Source organism: Crocodylus siamensis, chromosome 3 (genome assembly GCF_052110815.1).
Source record: "Crocodylus siamensis isolate JL-2025a chromosome 3, ASM5211081v1, whole genome shotgun sequence".
NCBI classification, from domain to species: domain Eukaryota; kingdom Metazoa; phylum Chordata; order Crocodylia; family Crocodylidae; genus Crocodylus; species Crocodylus siamensis.
In genome coordinates this window covers 103,516,164-103,533,974 of record NC_143397.1, presented here as the reverse complement: position 1 = coordinate 103,533,974, position 17,811 = coordinate 103,516,164, and the positions used below count along the sequence as shown (strand labels likewise).

General features: G+C 41.3%; 1 long non-coding RNA gene across 1 annotated transcript in view; it reads left to right on the top strand.

Moving 5' to 3' along the window:
• Positions 1 to 3,697: 3,697 nt before the first annotated feature.
• LOC149868607 (uncharacterized) overlaps positions 3,698 to 17,811 on the top strand; it is a 95,065-nt gene continuing 80,951 nt past the window's right edge. The window contains exon 1 of the long non-coding RNA XR_016441010.1: positions 3,698 to 3,852. This is a non-coding gene — a long non-coding RNA (uncharacterized LOC149868607). The remainder of the gene's footprint in view (positions 3,853 to 17,811) is intronic.

Genomic DNA, 17,811 nt, shown 5'->3' with positions numbered 1-17,811 from the left:
GGAACAACATAAGTAAGCTGGTTATTGCCTTCAAATTTCAAAAGTGATAACAGCGATATTTTTACCAAAAAATTTACCCCAGATTCAGTGGGTACCTTGGACCTTCATGAAAGAACTAGGGTGAGCTGAAATTCTTGATTTTTTTTCCCCCTACTTTAAAGATTAATTATAATGCAGACAGCCAGAAAATTAGGATACCTTGTGCAAATTGAAGCCTATTAGCATACATTAGCATATATCTGAACAGTTTTATGTTTTAATTGAAAGATAGATTTAATCATCCCAAGAACATTTTCAATCATCCTTGTTAGCCAGATATATCTATTTTACCTTCCGATGTCTGCCCTCTTTTCTCAGCTAGGACCTGAAATCTAAAGGTGACTGTGAACTCCATTGTGCCAGTTTACGTTAGTCTTTCAGTGACTTCAAAAACAAAAAATACTTATTTTCTAAGGTTTATTTTCTGTCTGCCTTGCTAGCAAAATCAGCCTGTGATCCAGGAGTTGATCATTTGAGCATAAGAGTAACTAATAAAAGGTATCATCTCTGAACTAAGAGTTCTAGAGTTTTGCATTTCTTTTATGGTATTCCAACAAACTCTGTGGGGCAGTGACTTCCTGATCTACTATAGGAAGAGGCAAAGAACCAGATTCTTCCCTAGTTTTTCCTTTACCACATGGCTACCCTGGGACTGGTTGACTACTGTATCAAGATAATTCTGCGAGGGGTGAAGTAGTTTAGCAACTGTTTCAGTGACCCATCTATTCCATCCAATCTTGTTACTCCCTATATGAGGACTGAGCACATGCTTCTAGTCTTTTATTATTTCCTAACCTAAGCAGGCAGCGAAGGCCACAACAGGTTTCTTAGAGCACAGTTAATAGATCTTAAGGTTTTCATCTGGAAGAAAGACTGAGAAGGGATTTGATAACAGTCTTCAGATACCCAAAGGGTGATTATAGAGGGGATGAAGATGAGCTTTTGTCTGTAACCTCAAGCTGCAGCAGGGGAAATTCAGGTTGGAGATTAGGAGTAAGGGTGGTTAAGTTTTGGAACAAACTTCATAGAGAAGTTATGGAATCTCCATCCTTGGAAACTTTCACGACTAGGTTGCCACTTGGCTGGGATGGCTTTTAGTCAAGGATGTTCTTGCTGTGAGCAGTGGGTTAAACTAGCTAACCTTGTGGTGTCCCTTCCAGCCCTAATGTCCTATGATCCTAAGGCTAGTAGGAACCAAGGAGCCAACCCATTTCATTTTAAAATTCACAAGAAGCCCTGTGACTCCAAAAACAAGAGCCACTGCAACCTAAGCTAAGTAACAGCTACCCTTAATGATATAATAGAATATATAGTATTTGCATGCTATGCACCAGTAATAATATTGGCATGACATTATTTAATGTAAAGTAATACAAATAGACAATTATTAAATGTCATAATTTTCCAAAATACGCCTTTTCTTTTTCTTGTTAAAAGCTACATAATTGCACTAAAAATGCACTAAAAATGTTTGGGGCCAAAAAAAGGGGTTATTTATTTATTTATTCTGTTTTATTGAAAGTTTTCTAATCATGTCAGCAGATTTATGCTAGATTTAACCTCTAATTCTAAGAGAGTGGATCAGCAGAGTTGCCTTTCATCACTTTGTGAGGTCATGGATTCTGCCACTCTTACACTGATGTCTTTTCCTTCACCCATTAATATAAGAAGAGATGACTGAAAACATACGAGGAACAGTTTTGTTGACTAAGGTTGTACTATTTTTAAACCGCAATGTTTTTCTGCCCATAGCTGCACTTTAAAACCAACTTTTCTCAGCTTCTCATCTCTGACAGCAGTTGAGAGTGTTGCAATTAGTATCACTCTGTGGACTTATTAGATAGGAAAGGAGCATTGTGGAAGGAATGTAGCTGGTATCTTCCTTCATAATAACAGATGTTGACTCTTTCTGGTGTCAGTTCCTTAAAATAAGGACCAACTAAGCTCCAAAGCATCCTGAATAGTACCCAAAATATATTAACCTATTTCAGTTTTACCACAACAATTTTTCCTCACCAATGTGAAAAATAATATAAAACATTTCAAAAATGGCATATGTACCTTCAGACCTGAAGAAGAATGTCGTGCAATGGAAAGCTTGTCTAACTCTATCCCAACTGTATAGTTGGTTCAATAAAAATTACCCTAAGAAAGCCTTTCCTCTTGCATAATTTCTGAACCATCACAGCTACAACATCACTCTCATGCTACCATACATATGTCAGCATTTTGCATCTTCATTTTGGAAATGGGTAACTTTGTTATAAAATTGGTGATCACTTCTAGTTGTCAGCCATCTTTTTAAAGACACTGCATCCAGAACTGAATTCCAGTTGTTCTCACAGGGGCTTCAAGTATTTGCAAGGCATCAGTGGGTATATTTACACAAGATGATTCACTGTGTAGTAGACTAATCTACTGCATAGTAAAGCATCACTATTTAACTGTGTGCTAGGCTACTGCATAGTAAAATAGGCTAATACACAGTTATCTATTACCTGAAAATACAGGTAGCACATTAAATGTGCATTAACAACTGTGCAGTAACACACATGTAGATCCTCCAATTTGCTCCTGGTCAGCCCAGGCAGCTGCCTGGCTAAGCCCCACATGGCAGGAGCTTTCTGGCTGCAGGAGCATCTGTCTCCCTGCCACATGGGGATCAGGACCACCCTGATCCCCACATGGCTGGGAAAGTTGTCATGACAGCCAGGACTACTGCATCCCAGTTAGGTGGGGATTGGGTTGGGACCTGATTCCCATGTGGTGGAGAAAGGCATCCCTGCCTGGCGGGGACAGCCATATGGGAATAAGGAGGGTCCTGATCCCCATGTGGCTGCCAGGCAGTGTCCCTGAAGGGCTGCCTCCCCCAGCCATATACTGATTTAGTCCAATCCTCACGTGCCTGGAAGGCAGCAGTTTCAGCTGCTGGGACAGCTCGTCCCTTCCATTTGGGGATTGGGACCAGCCCGCTGCCACACCTGGGGGAGCCTGGAGCTCCCCCTGGTTGCTGCAACAGGGCAGAGCAGTGCAGGTGGGCAAGAGCATCTCTGGTCACACCTACTCCAGTTATGAGTAAATTTGCTCCCAAGTCAGTGCACATGCAAACCCTTTTCCTGGGGGCAATTTACTGCTCCTTTTTTAATGCACAGTAACTTTACTGTTCATTAATAGTGTGTGTAAATGTGCCCAGTTTCTACAAAATAACTGCCCATGTACATGCTCTTACCCATGTACATGCTCTTATGACAGATGAAAGGTAATCTTCAATAATTTACCCCTCTTTCAGTGAGGGCTAAACTGTCACAGACTAGCGTTTATTTACTCTGGGGTAAAAAGATATGCACAGGCAGTTAGCATGGAGCAGTTGACACACTAAACCTTTTTTTTTCCCCCCCTCATAATTTGCTCATATGCCAATGCCTTTATGAACTGGTAATACCTTGGAAGACTGTGTATAATAGCACTATGTGGCAACAGCCTTATATAGCGATATTAATTCTTGCTGCAGGCTCTACTTTACCAGCAGTTTTACTCTTATGGGACTTCATTTGAGTTTAGAAGAATAACCATATAGCTTTTACTTTGACACACAACACACAGCAGCAACTTCCTCACTGTGACCATGTTCCTTAATAAATACATAGTTAATGTAATATTCCCCCACTGCAGATTTGCCCTTCTAAGGGAGATTTTTTTTCCTAGCATGCATTTTCTGAGAAGCAGCTCCTTTATATTGGGCAGAACAGAGCATCTGCAGCCCTAAACTGCCTCTAAAATGCTGTAGCTTGTTTTGCTTCTCTCATCCAACAGGTAAGAGCTGTTCAGTTCCTGCTTTGTTATCCTCATGGATTTTGTCTTATATTCCTGAGGATATGTCAGCATTGGCCTGTATTTGAAAACAAAAATGGCAGTAGTTTTTATCAGGAAACGGCATTTTAAAACTTTCTGTAGGTAAGTCTTTCAGACAGCCATTTTCAAAACTACTACTACTAACAGTAACAACTAAGCTTTCTAGTATGTTCTTATCTAGAAATGTTATTAACATGATGGATGTGTAAATCAATCCTATTAGAAGACATATATACTACTTTATTGGTTCTGCTTCAAGAAACTTTGTCCCAATTAGTAACTGCAAGGGAAGAATAATTCCAGGTCCCAGATTTGCGACCTGTTAATTAATATGTACAAAAAAGAAGGTGTTATATGACAATTACTATGAGACCATTGCTGTGAACATTTGAAAGACTGATTTTGTATCTCCTCTAAGCTAAGTGTTTCCTGCTATTTCCAACTGCTCATGGAATGGTTGTAAAATTAGGTCTTTCATTTTCCTTGCCTTAAGGTAAACTTTTTTCCCCAGTTATTTATTTCTGCTTAAAAGTGTTTCAGTAATCTGTTTTATTCTGTATGTATTTCAGTATGTTCCCTTCCTTAGAATGCTGATATTTTTCTTGTAAGTTGTAGCCTGATTTGTATTTTTTATCTAAAAGTTAGACAACAGTTAAATTATACTGATTTGCATTGTCTGTGTACAGAACTAAATGTTTAAACTGCATGCTTCTCCTAAGTTTGTTTGCTGTCAGTATTAGGAGCCATCTCAACAAGAATTTTTGATTTTTGAGCAGAGATAATGCCGTGTAAGTAGTTTAGTTATTAACTGTAACAGATTAATCCCAAATGTAGTTCAGAACAAATATGTTTTAAATATGAGAGCAATTCATTTTCTCTGTTTTTGTATTTCAGTAGTCCTTGATCCCACAGATACTTCAGAATGGTTCTGATCTGGCAAAGTTTTAGAGGGATTTGAGGTTGAGCTAAATGTACTTATCTTGAATGTGTTAATGTGAGATCAGCATTGATTTTCATGGGACTTTTAATTCACTGAGGAGCACTTCAGATGCATAAGAGCTTGCAAAACAGATTGAAAACAATTGAACAAAACATTTTCTTCAACAAAAGTGATTGTCTTGATTTTTTTAGGGAAATAATTGATTGCTCTAGTAGAATTTTACAGGGGGGAAATCATATCAGGGTTTAATATTTGGTGGGATTGTCAGTAATGGCCTTCTCTGTCTGACCCACCCTAGTGACCCCTAAAAGTTGCAGTTTTTGATCCCGCATACCCCCATTCTCCATCATGGACTGTGAGACCTGTTTGAAATACCTCTTCCTCGAGGCACCACAGTTTCTGTGTCTGAACTATTGAGGTATCTAATGGTGGGGAATGTAGCCTCGGTCGGGACCTTGGGCTATGTATGACAAAATATGTGGGACCCAAAACTATAATTCACAGGAGTTACTATGGCATCTCATTTGGTAGAGACAGTAAAGATGATGCCCTACTCAGAAATGATATTCTGAAGAAAGTTCTCTATCTCAGTTCACAATGAAAATTTAATGTCAAATTTAATGAGAATTTCTCAAGGGAGGGAAATACTCATTTTCACTTCAGTTTTCAAGGTTGGTCAACTGTAAGAGGATGACCTCATTTCTACATTCACAAATCAAGCAAATACAAAGTCTGGGTGTGTTTCTGTGATTACCAATGGGAATTTTTCTGTGACCCTTGATGCCAGTGGGATAATGCCTTATGTACAATCAGAATGACCTACCCTTCCAGACATCTCCATTCTGCACAGTGACTTTAAGACCTTAAAGGAAGGAAACTTAAAAAAAAAAAGTGTAATAGCAGCTTTCCAGGACATTAACTAAATATACAAACAAAAATGTCAGGTGGTCTTTCCTTGGTTTTTTAATAGTGTAAGGCCAGCAGGGACCATTTTGATGATTCAGCATAACACAGACCACAGAATGTCACCCAGTAAGTCCTGACTCAAAAATCACAATCATAATCGAAACAGAATGCTATGTGTATATATTTGTGTGTGTGTATATATGTATATATTTGTGTGTGTGTATGTATGTATGTATATGTATATGTATTTATGTATATTGTGTGTATGTGTGTGTATAAACATTTCGTTGATGTTTTGCTGTGTATATATATAGCAAAACATCATCAAAATGTTTTTACATATAGCAAAACTATCAAAATGATTATCAAAACATTATGTGTCTATCATTCTTGATAGCCTTATATCGTATTTCAGTCAAGGGAATATTTGAATTATTTAGTTGTCATTTCTAGTATCCTTAGTGCAGCAGGACTGTTGATTTTAGGTTGGTTTGTTCCTTTGCCTCAAGCAGTTCAGTTGAATTTTTCATTGTGGTCATCAAATTGCTTTGCTTTCTTTTCTTCACTATATTCATGCAGCTGAACCTGAGTTATATCCCAGTTTTATAATTAACGTCTAGTTCCAAATATAAAAGCAAAATCTGTAGTATGCAAAGGTCATGCTTTGCTGATCAGTTTAATATTTTTTGCACCTGCATTTGACAAATGTGGTCATCTCCTCCTCCTTTAACATGGCATATACCAGAAATATCATTTCTGAAATGTTTTAGAAATAGGTTTCATTATGGAAATAAACTGCAGGTATATTATGTGTGTCATCTCTTACACTAAAAGTAATAATAAAAAGGAGCAGAGTTTGCACAGTCGTAACAGATGTTTTCAAAGTATATTGTTTAACACGTTTCCAGCATGTATATAATATGTGTGCTTTAGGATGTAAGAGGCATTTTAGGCCACACTCAAAAAGAAATGTACATGGATTTCAGACAATAAAAATGCAATGAAAAAGTCTGTTCACTGGTTGCTTACCCTGGTGGCACCCATCTCAATTTTTTACTTGAACATTTCCTAGGTTTCTTCAGCTCTGTCTTTTGCACATGTCCAGAACTATGCAGGCCTAATTCAGTAGGTATCCATAAATCAGACTCATTGTAAGACAATAGCTATACGTAGTTCAGACCATCAGCATAACCATTTTTACCCACAAACATGGTTGGAGAAGAAGAAGGTGGTTGTTTTCCTTTTTATAGTAATCTGGTGGTTTGTGTACTAACCTGAGAAATAGAAGACCGTGGTTCAATGTCCTCCTTGGTGTGAGAAGCTTTAAACAGACATTTCTCACTCATCACCAGCATCATAATCACAATGCCATAACCAACCTCCATATCTTCTTGTTGAAGCTCTGTCCCTGTGCCCAAACTAATCCAAAATTCCTGCCCAGAAGATGAGAAATTAGGAGGGATTCTGCCTCCCTAGGGCAGCAGTTAGGTAATACCTTGGGGCAGGGAGAGTCCAGTTCCAATTCCTGCATTCAGGGATATTTCTGCTTCAACAAATAATCAGTCCAGGGATCATGGATGGGAACAGACTCCCCATAACCATTCCATGTGGACGCACACAAAGGAGAATGCTGTATAACCACTAGGTTCCAAAGTCAGGCACTGTCTTCTGGCTCTGTGAATCTTTCGGTCTTTCTTTACAATGGTACAACTTCAGCTGGGATGGTGATCTCGCCTTGCTGAATCCACAGCTAGGTGGTTAAAACACTCTCTTTGGAAGTGGAAAAAGTGAGTATGGGCCTCTCAGCCTGGGGAACATCTTAAGGCCACGTGTAGATGAAATGAGGGGCATGTGTGCACAACACTTTAAAATGGGCTAAATGCTTTTGTATCACTTTAATGGTGTTGGTGTTTGCATGCCTCCGTGGCATATTGCACATTTAGTAGGGCCACTGTAGCAAATTTGGTGGTGTAATACACCTTAAATGGCTTGGGGGCACAGCAAACTAAAACTCCTCCAAGTTAAAACTGGAATATAACTCAGATTCAGCTTCATGAATTGGAACTGCACTGCACTGGAACACAACTCCTCCAAGGAGTTTTAGTTTGCTGTCCTACCAGCCACAGAGTGAGGCTCTGTGCAGCTCAGGGGCTCTGCAGGAAGCCCTGCAGGCAGCCTAGGAAGGCAGGGTCTGCCCAAGAGAGGAAAAAAAAAGTAGGAAACCTAAATCACTCCCCCTGCCCCACTCCTTCTCTCCCCCCCGCTTCCCACAACTGCACAGGCACTGAATAGGGAACCTGGGTATATCCTTCTCTGGAGTCTGCTTGGATTCTACTCTGGAGGCAAAGGCCAAGCTATAAACTGCTTTCTGTAGCTTGATCAGGCAAAAAAATGTCTCTTCTGTCTTCACCCCATGGTGTCTAACTTGAATGTGGTTACTTCCTTCTTTGGATCAGGCCCTTTTGATTAAGTTTGTATAGTATACATATTTGCATAGATTAATTCGACCTTTAACAACACTTCATATAATTGTGCATCTACATATTGTTTGTTTTAAGGGAACTGTCTTGTTAGGATGGACAACTAGGGTGGGCAAAAATGTCTCAATATTTAAGTGGAGACTATATATATTTCTTTTTTCCTTCTTTCTTTTTCATTTTTAAATAATAAGCAAACTTGATTTCCTTGTGTTCCATAGAAGATCCACCCTCTCCTTTTTCCCAGCATTTGGATTTAACATGATATCTCTGTTTAACTTTATCACTGTAGAATCTATGTTGACATGAATTTGTATTCATCAGAATTGTTAGCATGTTCCCTGGCATATATTTTTTCACAGAAGCCTCTGTTTATATGTGTGTTTTAATAACTTTTCAAAAGAATTTCTTCAAGAGGTTTTTGTTTGCTATTCTTATTGTCCATTCCATGGATGACACCTGAGCAATTAGAGGTATACATTGCAGATAGAGAAATCAGAAGTGCTATTAATAATACCTCTGGTCATGCTAGTTTCGTAGTTAGAAATTCTATTAAACCAAGCAAAATAAAAAGCTTTTCACATTGCTCTCTCATTTCCTGCAGGAAATTTTCTACAGGAATTCTTTTGTCCAAAAGGTACATTTTAAAAACCATTTGCAGTCAAACTAATAGTTTCTGGCTTAGTGAAATTAGATTTTCTTTGAATGATGTGTGCCTGATGGCATCCTTCAAAGATGTAATGTCAAATGAAGCATTCATTTTACCTTTGTTTTGAAACCTTTAAATCTTTTTGAGCTTTGTCTTGCCAAAGAATTATTTCATATAACAGGTATATTAAATATCTAGTTCTATTTTCTGTCTTCTGCCCTCTATTACATGTAGGCAACCAAGGCAGAAAGGCAATACGAACTGTTTAAAATTGGGGATACAATTTTCAAATACATCTAAATCTCCTTTACAAAAATTCTTTGGGGCAGTTAGGGTGTGTCTGCAGTACAACTAAGGGATGTTATTGCAACACAGAGAGCTAGAATTGTGTTAATTAGTTACTAATGGCAGTGAAATCATATAAGCTGGTCTTAAGTATAGAAAACATGAACCCACTTGGGATCTTGGGTGCCTGTGCTGTGGTTGATGCCCATGTCACCGCAATTGCACTGCTATCTCTCCTTGACCTATGAAGGTTAATACTAATTTAGGCTTATGTACATGTTTTGTGGTCTAATTACAGTATAAACAAAGCCAAACCTCATGAACTTTTTAATTGAATTTAGACTTCCAAGGGCACATGAACATGAGATGCTTAACTGTTCAGTAGCATAGTTTACTGCACAGTATGCACATGTCTACACATGCACATGCTTACTGAACAGTAAAAACATCTAATCATGAGTAAATTTGATACAAATTTTCTTCCAGGTCAGCCCTGCCACCAGGGGGATGGCCTCAGCCTAGTCCCAGGGCTGGGCTGCCTCTATGGCAGCCCCTATCTCAAGTCTTTAAAAGCCTGCAGGCATTTTGAGCCCTGGGGCACACCAGCGTGGAGATTGAGAGCATTCCAGGCTCTGTGTCCCTCTGGGTAGGCTGCTTGCCAGCTGCTCAGCCTGTCTGAACTCTGGCACCACTGCCTGGCATCACTGTGCTGCATGGCTGCCAGGCCAGCACCATCCAGGCCTGGTGGGTGTTGTAGGCTACTGCAGGCTCCAGCCAGGCCTGTCAGGACCAGGCCTAGCTTCAGGAAGCTTCTTGCTGCTGGGGTCTGGCTTCTAACTCTGAAGTCCACCCCTTTTGTTTGCTGACCACAAAGGAGTGGCAGTTACTTTGGCAGCCATCAGAAACATAGAGACAAAACACTCTATTCTTTTCTGGTTCTATTCCAGCAAAGAAAATCAGCTCCCCCACTTAAGACATGTACCGCAATTTTGAAGGTCTGATTTTGGTGAAAAGGGTGCATGGGTATGCAAGTAAATATGGTGGTATACATATAGACCTCCATTGTTCATTACAGGCCTTCAGCTAGAAAAATCCAAACCTTGATTCTCAAACAAGTCTAAAATTCTTATTAATGCCTTTTTGCATGTGTCCAGTTGCATCATTGCCTTTCTTTCATAGAGAATAATCTATGGCACTATCAATTACCCTTGAATTTGTCCCTTACCACTTATTTTTCACCTAAGTCCTGCCTGGAAAATGTTAAAATCTGTTAAGGCACTACATGGAAGTTTAAAATACCTAAAGGCATAAAGACAAATATCCTCTGTTGAATCTTCTTTTGGCTACTTGTGTAGCAGGGGGAATGTTAGAGATGTTCTGAGTATACTGTCAATAAATAGCTGCAGTGATTGATGGAACAGCTTAGCTGTGGTTTGGGGGTTTCATCACCTTCAGAAGCAGTTTGCTATCTCCTACGTGACTTCTTCATAAACACTGCCTTCGCAGTCAGCTTGACAGCATAGAAAATATTTTTAAACAATCCAGTCATTCTCACTTGTTTATGAGGTTAGAACTAGACCAGTGCTGAAATATTTGTATCTATACAGTGCATCAATTAGGCTCTGATCTAGCACAGTGCTTAAATGAGTACTAACCTTAAAGCAAATGAGTCATTCAGGTACCTTAAGCACTGTACTGAATCAGGCCCTTATCCTATATTGAATAGGTTATTAAATCATAGACTAGCCAATTACCCATAAAGAATGACAGGGCAGGGGAGTGGGGGAAGCAGGCATGGACGGAGCCCCAGGTCTCCCCCCATCTGGGCCTATTCCCCCTTCCCTTCTCCTGCTTGGGGTCTGGGTCCACTCCCCCACTCCTTTCCATAGTGGCAGGGAGAAGGGAGGACTGGGCCCAGGGGTGGGGAGAAGCATGGAGAAGCTGGACTGCCACAGTGGAGGGGGAGGCAGGGGGCCCAGGCTGATCTGGCAGTAGCAGGGGGATGGGAAGAGCAGGATCAGGGCCGATGCAGCAGAGCAGGCATGGGAGAGAAGTGGGCCCAGGCCTGATGTGGGGAGGAGACTCACTCCTGTCCTCCCCCCACAGCCATGTTAGATTGAGCTGGGTCAGGCTGGGCCCGCTGTTCCCTCCCCCCACACCCACACTGCCACAGTGGGCCAGCTTTTCCCCTGGCTTGGGCTCATACCCCCCTCCCATGCTGGGCCTGGGCCCAGTCTTCCCCTGGCCCCACCATCACCACCAGTGCCATGGTGTGTCTGCTCCTCCTCCCCCCTGCCATGTCAGGCCTGCTTAGGGATGGGAGAAATGGGCTCGGGGATAATGGGGGGAGGGAGATAGGGGAGGAGTGGGCCAAGACCCAAGTGGGAGAGGAGGCCCATTTTTTTCCTCCTGTAGCTGCTGCGATGCTGCATCAGGCTGGCTTTTCCTTTGCTTGGGCCTGATCCCCCCCACCCCGCTTTGGGCCCAGGCCCGCTCCCTCCCTGCATTGGGCCTGGGCCCACTTCCCCCCCACATGCATTACCTGTAGGGAGCAGGGCAGCCTCACCACCTGCTGGCCTTGTTCCGCCCCTTCCATCCACTCTTTTACCACCACCTCCAGGGAGCAGGGCTGCCTTTGTCCCCTGTGTCCCCACCATCATGGCAGCAGGTTGCCTTCTGTCAGAATGCTTCTTCATGCTCTGACTGGCTATTTGTCAGGTTTTATAATATTTGAATAATTATCATAATGACTATACCCATCTGTGTTGTCATCAGTGAATGATATTTATAGTTCAGTAGCAAAATGCCTGTCATGAATGATGTGGGGGGGGGCGGGGATGGAGATCAGCATCTGGTCCTGTGCCCTCCCCATGCTGCTCCAGGTCCAGCCCCACTCCACACGCCCTCCCCACTGCCCCACGCACAAGAGAGTGCAGCGCAGGTCTACACAGGAGTATGGTATCACACAGCTGCAAGGAGCGACTACAGCACAGGGAGCGCTCAATGGCTGTGTGGTAGGGGGAGTGGCCCTGGGTCATGGCACAGGGCATGCATGTGGAGGTTGCATGGCTACAGGGCTGGGCAGGGTATGGGGAGTGGCCCCAGGGTGTGGCACAGGGTGTGTGGGGTGCACTGGGGGTGTTGCATGGCCATGGAGAAATCACAGGGAGCTGCACCCAGTGGGTGCTGCCTGCGCCTCCCCTGCCCACTTCCTGTGCAGCACCCTGTGGCCATATGTACATGCAGCTGACCCAGAGCGTTATGCACAGACAGTCACAGCTGAAAGTGCCACAGCTTTTATTGTATTACAATACTGGATTTTGGATGTGGTGCAGTGAAGTGTAGTATATTTTCCATGCATGTGCAGAGAACAGTAGAGTGTTATTCGGAAAGAGTTTTGTCTGCTTCCAAGAAAGTGGCTTGTGTGTCCAAAAATAAACTTGCATTTGGGATACTATGGCAAACAAATACTACAGCAAAACTTCCAGAAACTTCAGTGGAGTTGCTTTTTGATTTTTAGATTATTTAGAGATGAAAGCAAAACTTACTGAAAGAATGGAACTTTGTTATTGACTTACATGGTCCATAATCTAATTTGTAAAGTGCAGTGCCTGTGGTTCTTATGAAAATTATTTCCATCGTGTCATAAGCATGAACAGTGTTTTGCAAATATGAGTTACTTGTTATCTGAATATTTGTTATATAGAAAGCCATCACAAATAGCTTAAAACATTTTAAAAGGAAGATTTACAATGGAATTTAATAGACATGACTAAAATGCAGAATTTGTGTTGTATGGAAAATCTGAAAATTTTCCTCAAGCTAAAACAAATCCCAACTTCTTTTTGTTAAAAAAAAATTGGAAAATGTTTTGTTTCTAATTTAGTCCACATTCATTTTAACATTACTGTTACTATATAAGTTAAATATATTGACCTTTTAAAAAAAAATCATATACTCCCATGACACTCAGGTTTCATCAAGTCAACATTTTCTGATGGAGAACATTTAATCAGCATCAATATTAAAGTATCTGAAGGTAGGCATGGAGTCAGTACCATAACTGAGGAGGTGTGGAGGGTGACTGGGCCCACAAACATAGTCACCTCCACTGCTAAGGGCTCATAGCTGCCCTGTTATGCCCACGCTTGTAGTCTATAGTCTGATTTAGAGAGATGCATAACCAAGACATTCAGTGGGCTTCACCTGTCCAGCTCACTTGAGCACATTTGTTATTTAGGTGTCTATTTAATTGTTATGATTAACTTTCCAAATCTGTCTTTAGGGCTTACTTTGAATGAAATAGGAAGAATTGTCTAATGGATGTACGCTGATTGGATTTTGCAAATCTCAGTAAATATACATATAAAGGGTGTTCTGAAATACATTAGGATTTTTAGAAATATTAGCATGCAATAGGAGTTCTGGGCAGGGCTTGGATTACATTTTAATCCGTGTGGGTGGTCTATAAAATATTAAACCGGTTCATTGATGAACAAGTCCACCTAAGTAAAGGAGCAATCCAATTGGAGACCACCCACCCCCCATGTTTTGATCTTCAAATCTTATGGGGGGAGGGGTCTAGTCTCTTATCGGGGTCTCAGTTCCACCCCGCCACAAGTTCCCCCTTAATGCTCGTCCTGGTTCTGGGCCTGAAGAGATGAATTGTACTTTTTTTTCTTTTTTATTTCTATCATGCATGTTAGAAGATGTATAGGGGTTTTTTTATTAAAAAAAGGTTTGTAAAAAAAGTTTCATTTTTAAAGTTATTTTTATTGCATCTCTTAATGCAATTCTCTTTATTAGATTGGAAAGTGAAAAGAAATCCCCATGAGTACCAAATATAAAAGGCAATATTAAATTTACTTCCCTGAGAAACCAAGTTAATAATAAAAACTTGAAAATGGAAATGGAGAAAAGTGTTTTAGACGTTGATTTACCTGAGACTGTGATATCAAACGTTAAAGAATTTCTCGACTTTGTAGTTGCTTTTAGATTTGAGTGAATTATGTCAGAGAGTGCACAGTTGTAATTTCTAATCTGTTTGGAATGGATGCCTTGTTTCTGTTTTCTCAGGTGCTGCAATTTTGTTGTTGTTGAACTTTGATAAATTTGAGATGTGTGGAGATCTTTTTTCTGATATAAGAATTTCTTTAAAGTTTCTTTTTGGAAGTTGTAGCTACAGAAATATTGTTTGCCACTCTTGATTTTATTTTGTTCATTTGGCTGTTTCTTTTAGAAGGACTTTGTTCAAAAAACTTCAAGTTGTTGGCTCTAAAATAATAAATGGCAAGGGAACCATTTTCATTCCAGCTATTATTAGTAAGTCCGAGACATTTATAGCAAATGCAGTTAAAAGTTGTTCCACTTTAAAAAGCATAAATGAAAAGAAGACCATGACCGTCTCAGACCTATCCTCTATCTTACACATTTCAAATGAAACAGACTCTACATTCTTTATTTAATATTTACAGGCCAGAGGTAAATTAACTAAATTACAAGTTTCTCTGATCTTTAATTGAGATCTAATCAGTAGATCCAATAGTCAATTAACTTAATGGAATCAGCTGTAAAAATGTAGCCATCATTACTTAAGTTACTAAGCAAACACCAATTACTTAATGAGCTTATATTACAACTTTTCTTTCAACTTTGTAATTATTGAATTAATTGAGACTAACTGGACTCCAAGGTAAGTGTTCCTTTTCTCAGTGTAATGAAATGAGAGGATGATTCAGAGGGTTACCCTCAACTTTTCAGACTAGATTTTAAAAGTTAGTCAAAAAGAACTGGGAACTGAGACACTTCAAGAAATCACACTACATGCCTACGTGCATTTTAGGTAACTGTAGACCTTTAGAGGTCTTACCCTTTCTGGGGCTTCTGAAAATCAGACTCTTAAAAGCCCTTGGCATGGTGTAGGGGAAGCAGTTTCAGATTTACTTGTGAGAGACCTTTTACCAGGATGTTGGTTTTTAGTGCACGCTTAAACCAAATCTTTGCAACTGAGTGAAATCAATATAACCTCAACATTAACGGAAAAGTGAAAGGGGGCTGAAATACAATTGTAGAGTCACTTCTTCAGGATACAGCATGGTTTACTGTGAAATATAAGCTCTTAGCCAGCATTGGGTTTGGGCATATATTAAGGTCCACATTTACTAGGGATTCCCGAAGGAATCCTGTAAGAGGTGGAAGTATGCCATGACAAATGGGTGGATTGAGCCCCTGCCAAGCCAGGCCCACATGCAGGACTAGGCCCATGGACCAGTGAGCTAAGCATGTGACCAGGTTTAATCCAGGAAAAAATGTGTCCCAACTATCAAAATCTTGGGAAATACTGACATATACAGCTTGCTGATTTCTCTAGAGACTGTAATGGTCTGATACCTGGATGTCTTTGACTGCAGAGTCTGAACTACATAATCTGATAAATCTCTGAGGACTGGTATTTCTAATATGGACCCAAATTATAGTTCTTACATAGCTTACTTAGCAACTACACCCCATTATGGACCTTGTTGCAGGGCATTGAAGTGCCTTGCTCCTAGAAAGAGTTACAAGTGCTCGTTGCTGGGGCAACCACAGTTTGGTCAGCTGACCAGAAGGGGGCAGGGCCTGGCCTATATAAACAAGCCAGGCTGAGGCCAGAGTTAGTTTCTCTCTGGCAGCCAAGGAAGTTGGAGCAGGTAGTGCAGAGAAGCCCGATGGCTTGAAACAGCTCCCGTGTGAGGAGACCAGGTGGAGGAAGCCCTGGTAGGGATTTGGGCGGATAAACTACCTGATGGTTTAGAGTTTGCATTTTAGCCAGGAGGCTTCGTTTGAGTTGTAGCCGGTTGGCTCATGTTATTCTGTTTGTTTTTTTGTTATTACACCGGAGGACCGGGTGAGGCTAACAGGGGTTGGAGGAGGCCTCATGGGGCTCCACAGTGCTGTGGGGACCCCAGTGCCAGAGAGGGCACAGCAGTCAGGAGTGCACTGACCCCAGCCCTGAGAAAGGGCCCAGTGGACTGAGGGCCAGGTAAGGCCGAGGCCACCTGAGCCATACAGGAATCATAGACCTGAGGAGGTGATTTAGGGGCCAGGCACGGCTATGGCCACCTGAGCCCCAATTGTGAGAAGCACCAGTGTGGGCACCAGCGAGAAGCCAAGAGGGTGCTTGCGTTAAGCCCCAGAGAGGGCGCACAGGAATAGGAGCCCCAGGGAGGGCACGCGCCTAGGACTCAGTCGCGAGGTTAGATCCAAGCACAGACAGGGTCAGGAGAGAAGGCCCAGTGGGGCTCAGCCACGAGAGAGGCCTGGGAGCGTCCGCAGGGAGTGCGGGCAACTGTAAGGAAGGAGAGGCTAGAGAGTGTCTGTGAGGATGCAGGCCACCTGAGAAAGTGACTAGACAACATCTGGGACATCTGCGAGGCTTGGGGCGTGGTATTAGGGGTGGTAGGATCCATGCGTAGCCTTTGAGGCGGGAGCACACAGAGTCACCGTAGACGGGGCACAGATTTGAGTACGTCAGGGATAATGTGTCAAGGAGGATAAACAGGCAGCCTCCCTTAATAATCTTATCATCAAAGACGTGGCGGGCGAGATCGAGGGTGCGTTGACACCTACTTGGCACGGTAGGGGGGGCGCTAGAAGAGATCACGGCCGCTCTTAGGACCCCGCCCCGTGACATACCTGATTAGCACAAGCTTACCAGTAGAGTGCAGACAGGTCACCAGTTAATATTGCTGTTGTGAAGTAGCTGCTGAGAAATACAAATACTAGGTAATGTACTGGATTTTGAATTGTAAGGGGCCAAATATTAAAGTTACTCAGAACACTAAGCATTTATTTCATTTAGCAATCTCAGTAAAATCAATGATTGCTTGTGTGAGTAACTTCTCATCCATATGATAAAGTGATCCAAAATCTAACCTGTCACAATAACTATACATTTAAATATATACTCAGCATTCGACATATGCTGGTTGAGAGGCAGGCTATGAGAGGATGTGGTGCCCCTTTTACATTGGATACTTCATTGTCTCTTCATTCTGGTTAAAAAATGTCATATACTTAGTAGATGACTGAGCAATAGCAGTAAATGTGCAGTTTAATATTGCTTACATATTGTTGTCATAGCCTGATTCTAGAGCCTAACTGTAAATTATTAAGTGAGGTGGTAAATGTGTTTATTTGCTGTTGATGAGTGGCTTTGTACCCTGAAATATCATTTCTGTAAATAAGGAAAATTAAGTTCAGTTAAAGGGAGAAAAAAATCACTATCTCACGGTGGGAGAACAGCTATGGTATTTGTCTCATGGCACATCATCTTTTCCCTTGTCAGGCTGTATTGCATATTAGTTTAGCCCTCTCTAGCAAATCACCCTGAACAGATTTTACTTGCTAGTTGAAAAGAGGAAAGCATTGAGCACTGTAGAGCTGCGTGCTTCCTGTGAGTAATGCAATCATGCTAAAAATAAAATAAAAAACTTGGTAAGAGAAGTGACAAAAATGATATCTACATCTTGGATGGGAAGTTGGAGAGAGGATGCACTTTTAACCAGGGAGATTCAAAGGTTAGGAAAGGATTATTTAAGGGGAAAAAAAAAGCTAGACCTCCAGCAGCTTTAATCATTGTGACAGTATTGCACGTTTAACTTTAGAGGGCATGTCTATATATG